Source organism: Salvelinus sp. IW2-2015, linkage group LG10 (genome assembly GCF_002910315.2).
Source record: "Salvelinus sp. IW2-2015 linkage group LG10, ASM291031v2, whole genome shotgun sequence".
Lineage (NCBI taxonomy): Eukaryota > Metazoa > Chordata > Actinopteri > Salmoniformes > Salmonidae > Salvelinus > Salvelinus sp. IW2-2015.
The window spans coordinates 14,379,047-14,390,706 of record NC_036850.1 but is presented as its reverse complement, the minus strand read 5'-3'; the positions used below and the strand labels follow the sequence as shown (position 1 = coordinate 14,390,706).

Sequence of the window (11,660 nt, the reverse complement as noted above, 5' to 3'; positions counted from 1 at the left end):
CATACAAATAGAATCTGCCTCTGTGTTGGCTAGCCCCTCATATCAGCCCCAGTTCCCAGTTCACATGAAGACATAAAGACAAATGGGTTTGATGGTGATGAGATTCATTTACTAGCAATGCTGCCTCTTTGATGTATACTTGACAACCTGAGTGGTACAGCCTCAAACTGTCTGTGGATGTGGTTGAAAGGSCCCTTTTAAAACCCCCTGGGTATGGTGTGGTTTAGTGTTGTGGTCTGTTTGGCAATCAGCCAGCTATTCAAACTCCCCCCATTGTTCATGCAGAGTAAAACTCTCAGGTGAACACACCCAGCAGGGATTTGAAGGCATTTTACAACAACTGTGAAAGAGAGCGCCTCAGTTGGTTTTGAGAGCTGAATAGAGCCGTGATCAAAAAACATTATAGGGGTGGACACAATCATTCTCTCTAAGTGGTACTGTAGAAGAGAGAAGGAGAGGGAACCTGTCCTGACAAACATTTCAATGGTACAAACAATACTCCACACTGAAGGATGAGACTAAAAACAAACAAAATATAACTATTGTAAAATATACTGWYTCAGTAAAATGTATATAGTATGTATAAGCTGGAAGTAGAAGCCTAAGTGTTATTGTCCATTAGTTTACTCCAATTAGGGGAGGGGTGGAGGGTTAGGGGAAATAATAAAGGAAAATATATTTGAAAAAATATATATGGGCGGTTGGAAATGATGCAGACAATTACATTGTTAGATTGTGGCTTCTATCTGCAATATTAAAATAAAAAATAAACAATGCTCCACAATCTTTGAAAAAATTGTGCTATCTAGTCCCTAAAAGGATTCTTCGCCTGTCCCCATAGGATAAACCTTTGAAGAACCCTTTTGGGTTTCAGGCAGAACCCTATTAGGTTCATTGTAGCCCAGAGGGTTCTAAATGGAACCCAAAAGAGTTCTACTTGGAACCAAAAAGGGTTCTCCTATGGGGACAGCCGAATAACCCTTTTTCTAAGAGTGCATGACAAGGCTTCAAATAGAGTAATAATGTGCAGTTTAGACAAATACAATGTTTGTAAATGCTAGAGCATGAATGGCAGTGGTTGGGCAGGGAGCCCCATCTGTTGGCTGCTATGTAAATTCACTGTGGCGGTGCCTGGGTCTGCGTGCGCCCTGCTTTCCTGGTGGTGAAGGAGTGTCTCTGTCTCCTGACTGACTGACTGAGTGAATGCATCTCCTGCTGGGCTCTGCTGCTTCACTTTGCACCTCTTACTTCTGGGACAGTGCTCAAGGATACACCCAGGGAGGGACGGGAACATTTCTAATTATTACGGCAATTATAATCATCCCTGTATTTTCAGCAGCAGCAGAGGCTCTCTCTCTCTCTCTCTCTCTCTCTCTCTCTCTCTCTCTAGACTCCCTTCGTCAGCCGGGTAGATAGACTGCTGCTGCACAGAACAGTAATCAACGTTTCTCTCTTCATCATCTCACTGGTGGATGAGGTAAAGCAAAAAGCCTCTTCACCTTGCCTCACTAGTGGATCTAATCAGACACAGCTAGCTAGAGTAGCTTCCTCTAGCCCAACCCCAGCGGAAAGGTAACACATTATGGATCTCAGTAAACAATGTTATCTCTCTCTGAGGAGCTATACTCTATAGAGGACAGTCGACTGTGGTAAAGACGGTCCGTGTTCATGTGTAGGTATTCTGTGTTTGGTAGATATACTATGGATTATAATAATCTCCCCTCTCTCACGCGCACATATTGTACGTACGAACACAACACACAAACACACACCCTCCTACAGTACCCTACCTCCTCCCACTGGTGGATGTATCTGATGAGCCTGGACAGCCTGAGCAGTCTGAGCAGGCTGAGGATCTTGGTGAAGCGGACGATCCTCAGCGCCCGGGCCGTCTTGTAGAAGTCTGAGTCGATGCGCGTCTCCACGATGAGGAAGATGTAGTCCACAGGTATGGAGGAGATGAAGTCCACCACGAACCAGCTCCTCAGGTACTTGATCTTGATCTGTTGTGGGTCCAGGATGATCTCGGTGTTGTCCTCCTTGACGATGCCKGTGCGGAAGTTGAGCACCAGGTCCATGAGYAAGAAGGTGTCTGAGATCACGTTGAAGATGATCCAGGGGGGCGTGTGTTCGTCTTTGAAGAAGGTGATGCCCACCGGGATGACGATCAGGTTCCCCACCATCAGCAGCAGCATGGTCAGGTCCCAGTAGAACCTAGAACAGGAGGAACCACAGAGAGCTTAGAGCCTGGGAGAGAACATGAGGAACCACAGATGGCTTAGAACCTGGGGGAGAACAGGAAGAACCACATAGGGATGTTGATCAGGTTCCCCACAATCAGTAGCAGTATAGTCAACTCCAGCAGCACCTGGGAGAGACAGGAATTGGGGCGAGAGGATTTAGGAGAAAAGAAGATCAACAGCTACCTCTCCCTGAGAAGAACCGCTACCACTGATCACAATAAATGTACATAAGCTACAGCAGCTAACTTGGATGAGCGGTTCGTTTTAAACGATCACATAGACTGTACTGTACTGAACTGCTTTATACCGCCACTGACATTCAACATTTTCAATAATGAATGTGGTTTAGGATTGTGTACACTATGGCCATGTGTCTTTACCCACCACTAAATCCTGTCTTTGAAGGCCTTTAAAAAAWAWATATATATGAAATATTGAATTAAACTAACTGTTAAATCCCCGATACGGCCAGTTTGAACCTGTGTGACTCATGGCTGTCACATGGCTATCCGACTGTGGCTCTKGTGAAGGAGTAATGGCCCACACATGCAGCCTAGCCCACATCTCCCAGTCTGTCTTGATGTGTAACCTATTTGTCTCCTGCTTGTGGTTGCTGGGCGCACATTTAAAAAGGTCAACGAGGGTTAAATGTTGATTACAAAGTGTTGGGTGACATTGTCCATCTTCCCAGTCGCAGTTTGGTTATAAATTAGACTCTCCGCCCGCTTTGTAATTGAATCCAGATTGGTTGTGTTGTATAAATGTTGATATACAGTATCCTTGGTGCTCTATAGATGGTACAGAGGGAGCGCGTCACGCATTGTGAACTGGTTCTTGCGGGTAGGGCAGGATGATTTAACCACTCAAGTTTAACTGGCCCCATAAAAATCCATCTCAGGGCAAAACCAATTTAAAGCAGAGACCCAGAAGAATGAAAAATATACTATTCACAATGTTGATAGTTGCTTTGCTGTGATGCCTCTCAGTGGAGATGAACATTCCAATTGCCTCTGAGATCACTGTGCTGCCTGTCTGTGGACACGTTACATTACTTTGAAATAAACATTCATTACAGAGATATTACACACACAGCTGTCTAAGACAGTTGAGCCATGGATTACGGTTTACAAAAATACACACACACACACCTGCGTGTGCACACAAGCACACACACACACACACTCACTCACACACACATGCACGCACACACTGACACACACTAAACGCCCTCTCGCTTACACACTGACACACGAAACAGTGGCAGTAATAGTATTTCTTCAAAGTAAAAGCGTATCCACGGTTTCAGTTTCTAGTCAAGCGGAGTTATATTTAGAAAGACGTTTCTGCCACTGTGTTTGCTGATGTTAAGATTTAAAGCCCAAGAGGACAAGACAAAACTTCAAAGGAAATAACATGTACACGGGTAATGACATTTACTCTTCGTATTCCCCATGTCAGGAAGAAGTATGTGAGTTGACATCATGAACACAAAACAGCTTGCTYACYGGCTGGAGGTGCACCAARYGCCCTTAATGRCGCTGCAATCACTATGTGCTAATATATCCATTTATTTTCGTGCCAACACCTGCTCATTGTCCTCGCCACTTTTCTGCCAGTTTCATGGTGACCTCAGAGGACTTGACTGNCCAACACCTGCTCATTGTCCTCGCCACTTTTCTGCCAGTTTCATGGTGACCTCAGAGGACTTGACTGTTAGTTTAAACTGGGTCGTGAAGAAACGAACACAGACATCAGGAAGTAGAAAAAGCCCAGCTGGCAGACTGTCTTGACTGTCTTGTCTGTTTGGACAGAGACAGAGAGACAGAGAGACAGAGAGACAGAGAGAGAGAGAGAGATGGGAGGCTGAGAAGAGACAGGGGAAGGCTGTGGAGAGGCAGGGGAGGAGGGCTCCTGAACATGTCAGGATCCCCTGAGAGGGCCTGGGGCCAAGAGAGGAGACACACACCTGTGTGAACTCCACCTGTTCCCTTGGATAAAGTAATGGGGTATTTGTGGTCAACAGCCTTCCCAAGCCACTGGTCATGAACTGTACATACTATAGCCTACTACAGACATCAACCGTGTGTCTGTTCCCCGATACGTCATGTCTCTAAGTCTCCTCAATGTGAGTGTGTGCGTGCATGTGTGTGTGAGTGAGTGTGTGTGTGTGTGCTTGTGTGCACACGCAGGTGTGTGTGTGTGTATTTTTGTAAACCGTGAATCAGAGATTCACAACCGTGGTCATGAAGGTTGTGACCCACGATGAAAATATTGTGGAACAAACAACCAGCTTTCCATCCAACCTTTTAATGCGAGGGTCGGATAAAACATTTCACGAGAGGATTGATGAAAACAGCAAATTTGTCYTTAAACGTTCCAAAACAAAACACATTAGACAAGATGGGATCTTTTTGTGTCTGTAAAATTAATTATGCAAGAAATGGCGGTGGAAACGCCTTTATGCGCAAATATTGATTTAATTAATCAACTGGTGAGGATGATATGTTGTGTGGTCCTCCCACTACGACTCTGGAAAGCATGCAGTTTATTAAGCTACAGATTAAATAAGTTATGAGGAACTTCACAGGGTGATTAATGTGCAAGGTGATGAGTTTGATGCTCCTTTCCAATAAATATTGAGGGTCTTATTCTGGTGTCATGATGATCGATGCTTGGCTGCKATTTGACAAATAKAAATAATCTTTCTCTTTGTCCATAATAATCGCATCATGAAGTAGGCTATACCCGCACTGTATCTGTGACCTGTTGGCTAAAGCGTGCGAGCCAAGACCAGAGTGGGCACATTCGCTATATAACGCAATAGTTTTTTGTGGCAAAATCATCAGTAGAGTTGAAAATGCAATGAAAACACATTTCAATCAAGTTTTTGAAGCAGTACATGGGAATTTCACCGCAAAATATATGTTTTATGTGCACTACGCCATCACGCACAGCGATATATCCGCAACAAGTGAATTTGATGGAAACATCTCTGGTGGAAAAATGTGCATATTGTTTTATACAGACTTTAGAGTATTCACACTACCATCTGTCACCAATTGGATGGAAATCTAGCTACTAACCAGGTTTCCATCCAACCTTTTTATGCGAGTAAGGTACATGTTGGATAAAAAAATGAAAGACAGGCCCGATGGAAACAGCTAATTTGTCAGTAAACTTTCAAATGATGAAAAAACTAAAGACAAGGTGAGCTATTTTTGTGTTTGTAAAATGTATTATGTGAGAAATGCCTGTAAAAACGCCTTTATGCACAAATATTGATATAATAACCATCATATCGAAGTAAACTTGGAGTCAAGTGATGATATGTTGTGTGTTCCTCCCACTACGACTCGGGAAACCATGCAGTTTATTAAACTACAGATTAAATAAGTTATGAGGAACTTCACAGGGTGGTGAAAGTGCGCAATGATCTTGATGCTCCTTTCCAATAAATATTGATGGTCTGATTCTGGTGACATGATGATTGATGCTTGTTTGCCGGTTTGCCAAATAAAAATGATCTGGTTCTTGTCCATAATAATCTCATCATGTAGGCTAGGAACTGTTGACTAGAGTACATGTGGCAAGACCAGAGCGGGTACATTTGCTTTATAACAGACATTGTTTTTGTGACAAAACCATCGGTAGAGTTGAAAATGCTACGTGAATATAACTGCTAAAGTAATTTTTATGTGCACTACATCATTATGCACAACATTTTATCCGCAACAAGTCCATTTAGACGGAAAGACATCTCTGGTGGGAAAATGCAATAAAACAATAAATTGTTTTTATGCAGATTTTTGAAAATTCGCATGAAAATCTGTCGTCAATTGGATGGAAACCTACYCTATATATACAAAAGTATGTGAACACCCCTTGAAATTATTTCAGCCACACCCGTTGCTGACAGGTGTTTAAAATCGTGCACACAGCCATGCAATCTCCATAGACAAACATTGGCAGTAGAATGGCATTACTGAAGAGCTCAGTGACTTTCAACATGGCACCGTCATAGGATGCCACCTTTCCAACAAGTCAGTTCATCAAATGTCTGCCCTGCTAGAGATGGACTCTGGATTCCACCATTGGACTCTGGAGCAGCGGAAACGTGTCCTCTGGAGTGATGAATCACGCTTCACCATCTGGCATTCAAACGGACAAATCTGGGTTTGGCGGATGCCAGAAGAACACTACCTGCCCAAATGCATAGGGCCAACTGTAAAGTTTGGTGGAGGAGGAATAATGGTCTGGGACTGTTTTTCATGGTTCGGCTAGGCCCCTTAGTTCCAGTGAAGGGAAATCTTAACCCTACAGCATACAATGACATTCTAGATGATTCTGTGCTTCCAACTTTGTGGCAACAGTTTGGGGAAGGCCTTTCCTGTTTCAGCATGACAATGACCCGTGCACAAAGCGAGGTCCATACAGATTTTTTTTTGAGATCAGTGTGGAAGTACTTTACTGGCATGCACAGAGCCCTGACCTCAACCCCATTGAACACCTTTGGGATGAATTGGAACACCGACTGCGAGCCAGGCCTAATCGCCCAACATCAGTGCCCGACCTCAACAATGCTCTTGTGGGTGAATGGAAGCAAGTCCCCACAGTAATGTTCCAACATCTAGTGGAAATCCTTCCCAGAAGAGTGGAGGCTAATAGCAGCAAAGAGGGGCAACTCCATATTAATGCTCATGATTTTGGAATGAGATATTTGACGCGCAGGTGTCCATATACTTTTGGTCATGTAGTGTATGTATTAGTATTTCTATTCGAGAATCAAGGACACTCATCTGGTTCTGTGTAAATGTGCGTGAGTTGTGTCTCTGTGTGTGTGTGTGTGTGTGTGTGTGTGTGTGTGCTCTTTTTCCTTTTCACTCTTGCTATTGCCTTCTGATGGGGGTCAGCCCACCTAAACATAGCAGGGATCCATTTACTATGTTTTCTATCCTGACATAAAGGAACATTGTTCTATAAATATAGATAGACTGAGCAGTGAGCGCAGCGCAGGGCAGGGTGGTGGACGAACATCGCAAAGGCACAAAAGCCCTATCTCTATGTCTGTCTGAAAGCACTGACTTGTGGATTGATAGCTTTTCCCTTTATAAAACAAAAGGCAGCGTCCTTCATGGTGATATCAGTGCAGGCAGGGGTACGCTGCTGCGGTGTAGGGAGAGAGAGGGGGAGGAGAAGGATGATAGGGAGAGCGCCATAGAGAGGGCGCGATAGAGAGAGGGAGAGTTTGAGGGAGGAGAGAGATCCAGAGAGGGAGGGAGCGATAGAGAGAGGGAGAGTTTGAGGGAGGAGAGAGAGAGAGATCCAGAGAGGGAGGGAGCGATAGAGAGGGAGCGAGAGGGGAAATGACCCCGGTTGCATAGCTTACACCTGAGTTGTTATAGTGCTGGGGAGGGACTGCTCACTGTCATGACGACAGACCGTGACATTTCCATGCCTGCTCGTCTACAGAGACAGAGGTACGGTACACACCACACCGTCTGCTCTCCTGGGAAGAGACCAAGGACTGCAGAGCCATGTTTTTACCCTCCGAGTGCCTCCTGCTACAAGATAAACCTCTCTCCCACTCGCCACCCTGTCCTGGAGCTACCTGGGGCCACACTAGCCCAGCCTGGTGTCACCGTCACACTGGGGCTCTGACATCACCCACAGTGAGCTACTCACACACACTACTCTCACCCAACATGAACATGTTGAAAAGGCATAAAGGATCTACAGACGGTTTGTGTGTGTGTGTGTGTGTGTGCGTTGCCCGCGGGGTGCTGTCTCTACCTGTTGGCAGACACACTGGGAGAGCGATGGCATGGCATCCAGGTAGGTTGTCTGTCATGTCGGGTACACTAGTCTTGCAGACAGAGACAGCAATGAGGAGCAGTGTGTGTGTGTGTGTGTGTGTGTGTGTGTGTGTGTGTGTGTGTGTGTGTGTGTGTGTGTGTGTGTGTGTGTGGTGTGTGTGTGTGTGTGTGTGTGTGTGTGTGTGTGTGTGTGTGTGTGTGTCCTCTTCATTCGGCATGGCGTCAGACTGAATGAGGAGCATGTGTGTGTTGTGGTGTGTTTCGTCGGCATGGCGTCAGACTGAATGAGGAGCAGTGTGTGTGTGTGTGTTCGTTCGGCATGGCGTCAGACTGAATGAGGAGCAGTGTGTGTGTGTGTGTTCGTTCGGCATGGCGTCAGACTGAATGAGGAGCAGTGTGTGTGTGTGTGTGTTCGTTCGGCATGGCGTCGGACTGAATGAGGACAGTAGAACAACAGTGTGTGGTGTTCCTGTTCCTCCCTGCTCTTCCCAGAGAGCAGCAGCACAGTCATTCCCACTGTAAATGTGACTCTGGCTGATTGAATGACTGATGTTGATCTATTTATGAATATGAAAAGCAGTTCCCCTCTTGAATAATTAATGCGCTTGTTTTGTGTGTTTTTTTCTCTCCCTTACCTAGTTCTTGTGAGAGGCTGTTTTGTGTGAGGATGAGGAATCCTCATCAAACGTGCTGATTCACCATTTGCCTGAGGYTGCGGCCCCATGTCACATTAGACACAAGCAGCACACACTGCTTGCATCAATTTGACTACTGGCCACTGGCTACTCTAACCCGTCTTAGTGTGTAACTGTAAGTGTGTGTAAGTGTGTGTGTGTATTTGTATGTTTGTGTCTGTTGGTGTGTGCAGTGGCGGGAATCCATTWACCCTTAGGCCTGTTCTGATAGGCGAGTGATGAGTGAAAATGAAGCATGTTAGTCTATTACAAGGACAACACAGCCATACATTTTCCAGACAGCAAATTTTGCCAAAAGGACAAGACAACACACACACACACATACACATACACATACACACAGAAGGCTACAAAACACATTGCATAGCAATTGTGCAAGACAGGTCTCCATTGGGCCAGATGGCACACTATGAGACAATAACAGGGGGAAATTGAAGTGTCCAGGAGAGAATCGGGTTAAAAGGGTTGTTTGTTGACACCCCGCTCCGATGAACTGCAATGACGGCACTGACTTTGCTAAGCACAGCCGGCGGGCTCACTGCGAGCAGGGAGCACATCACTGACACTGGGCTACACAGTCGAAAGTGACTATTTTTAGGTGAGACTGACCGTTTTATCAGTCCTGAGCACTGCCGTTGTCGTAAGAAGAATTCACCGGAGAGAAAGCACCAAATTGATTTACTAAACACCAACATGAGAAAGGGGAATCTAATGTAAGGAACAGCCCTTTCCTAATAGTGCAAAACATATGAATAATACCATTAATAAGACTACAATAGCCAGGTGATGCTGGACCACTGCAGGAATTTCATCCAGCTGAAAAACCCTGTTCTGTAAGAGTCTCCCAGCTGCACCTAAACTCCAGAGCAGAGACAGGTTTGACCTCTGATGCTGAAGCTGGTAGAGATCTATACTGTCTAAGGCCTTAGCTATATTCAAGTCAGAGTTAATAGATCGTAAATTCTGGGATTCGACAACTAAGAAGAGTCCAATCCTTTTGCATATAGACTGAGAATGCATACTGGTAACTGTCAAGRGTATAATGACRTCCACTGTGACCAGTGACTGGAAAACACATGCAATGTACCGRTTATMCATGAAAAATGAACCACTTCCAAAGACAAATACTAAGACCCCATAATAAAACAAAGCCACACAGCAAAGCTAGAGATCAAGCAATAAGCCCATCTAAAATATGTATCAGTTTTGGATACTCAATCGTTCTCTTATGAATATCAACAATCTAATCAACGTAGCCACTGCAGAATAAACAGCAGTACAAGGGAGACCGAACYTTTGAAGGAGTCGGAGAAGACTCTCCCCACCGCCCAGCACCCCTGTAGCATATTACCATTTTTTCTATTTAAGGTGCTGCTGGCTGCCACCACCAGTAGAGAGGCACAGTGTCCCTGTCCCTGTCCTTGTCCCTGGTCGCAGRGCACAGAGTTCTTCACACACAGCAGAGTCCCTCCCCAGAGCAGAGTAGAAGCAGAACAGAGCACGGCCRGTTAGTTACCTGCTCYGGGGAATAAAAGACTCCACAAGGATACTCCGCAAGCAGCGCAGTCAGCAACTCACTGTGCCCTCCACAAAAACAAAAGGACCACTGTGCACAGTCCATAGGCCTATCAGAGGAGAACACAGGGCATAGACACAGGCTYTGTCTGAAATGGCATCCGATTCTATATAAATAGTGCACTACTTTTGACCAGGGCCCATAGAATAATGTGCCATTTGGGATGCACCCACAGACTGCTCTCCAGCCTGCTCTCATCCCCCAGACTACATGCAGCTGGATCACCATTCTCTACTTCCTGCCTGCCTGCCATTTCGCACCCGAATTGCAGCCATCTTTATTATCATGATTCATTGTTATCTATGTACTGTATCTCCCATGTCATGTCTAGGGTTCTTCTATCAGTCAACCACTGAGTGATGATGTGGGAGCGTGAACAGCGCAGTGCTGGGTGCCTCCTATACACACATCACCAGTGAACAGCTGGGTCTCCTAAACCAGATGAAGAGCTAACCTAATGTACTACCGTAGCTGCCATTATATTAGCAGTCAGTCACATTGCAGGCTACACTGTCACCTTGCCGCTCCCTTCCCCAGACCCCAATCTCAACCCCCAGCCCCATGTAGCCCCAGCCTCACACCCCAACCTCGGCCCCAGAGCCCCCCTCATCACTCAGCCCTAGCCTAGCTCGAGCCCCAGCCCTCCCTCCTACCCCGAGCCCCCTCACTCCCTTACCCCCGACCTGTCAATTATCTTCCCCAACCTGGTGACGTAATCAGCAAATGGAGCCGCAGGAATGAGAGCCTTTCTATCCATCTCAGAGATGTTGATCCACGGTCAGAGTGAGAGCGAGAGACAAAGGGCGAGAAATAAATGTGGAACACGGAGAGAGAGAGAGGGAACCGAGAGTGAAAACAAGATGGTGTGAAACTAATGAGTGGGAGAGAAAGGTTGAGGAGAGAATGAGGGAGGAAGAATTCATCTCCTTATATTCTGCTCAGTGGATAAAGGAGCACATAATCTRTCCTCTTTTCATATACTGAGCCCTGTTGCTCGAAACTCCACAGAAATTGTAAGCACATTTTAGAACATTTTATCCCACCCTCCCCCCAAAAAGATATGGGTAAGAGGGAAAAATATAGCCAAAATTAATGCAGCTTAAAACCCAGCAGTTTATGGAAAACCCTTACTAAGAAGTCCTTTTAAGCATAAAATGAAATACAAATGTGGGACGCAATGCAGAGTTGATCTGGTCTGCGTGAGAAGGCAAAAGCAGAGGCTTATCTGACTGTTAAACCAAATAGGAGCGGATTTATCTTGTTTATTTGTTATTTATGTCATTTCTTGAGTGTATGTGCTTAATAGTGCAAATGCATTTGATTTAAACATATT

At 45.4% G+C, this 11,660-nt stretch overlaps 1 pseudogene; it reads right to left on the bottom strand.

Annotated features, from left to right (window-relative positions):
- LOC111969109 (potassium/sodium hyperpolarization-activated cyclic nucleotide-gated channel 4-like) overlaps positions 1–10,580 on the bottom strand; it is a 44,759-nt pseudogene extending 34,179 nt beyond the window's left edge.
- Between the last annotated feature and the right edge of the window lie 1,080 nt (positions 10,581–11,660).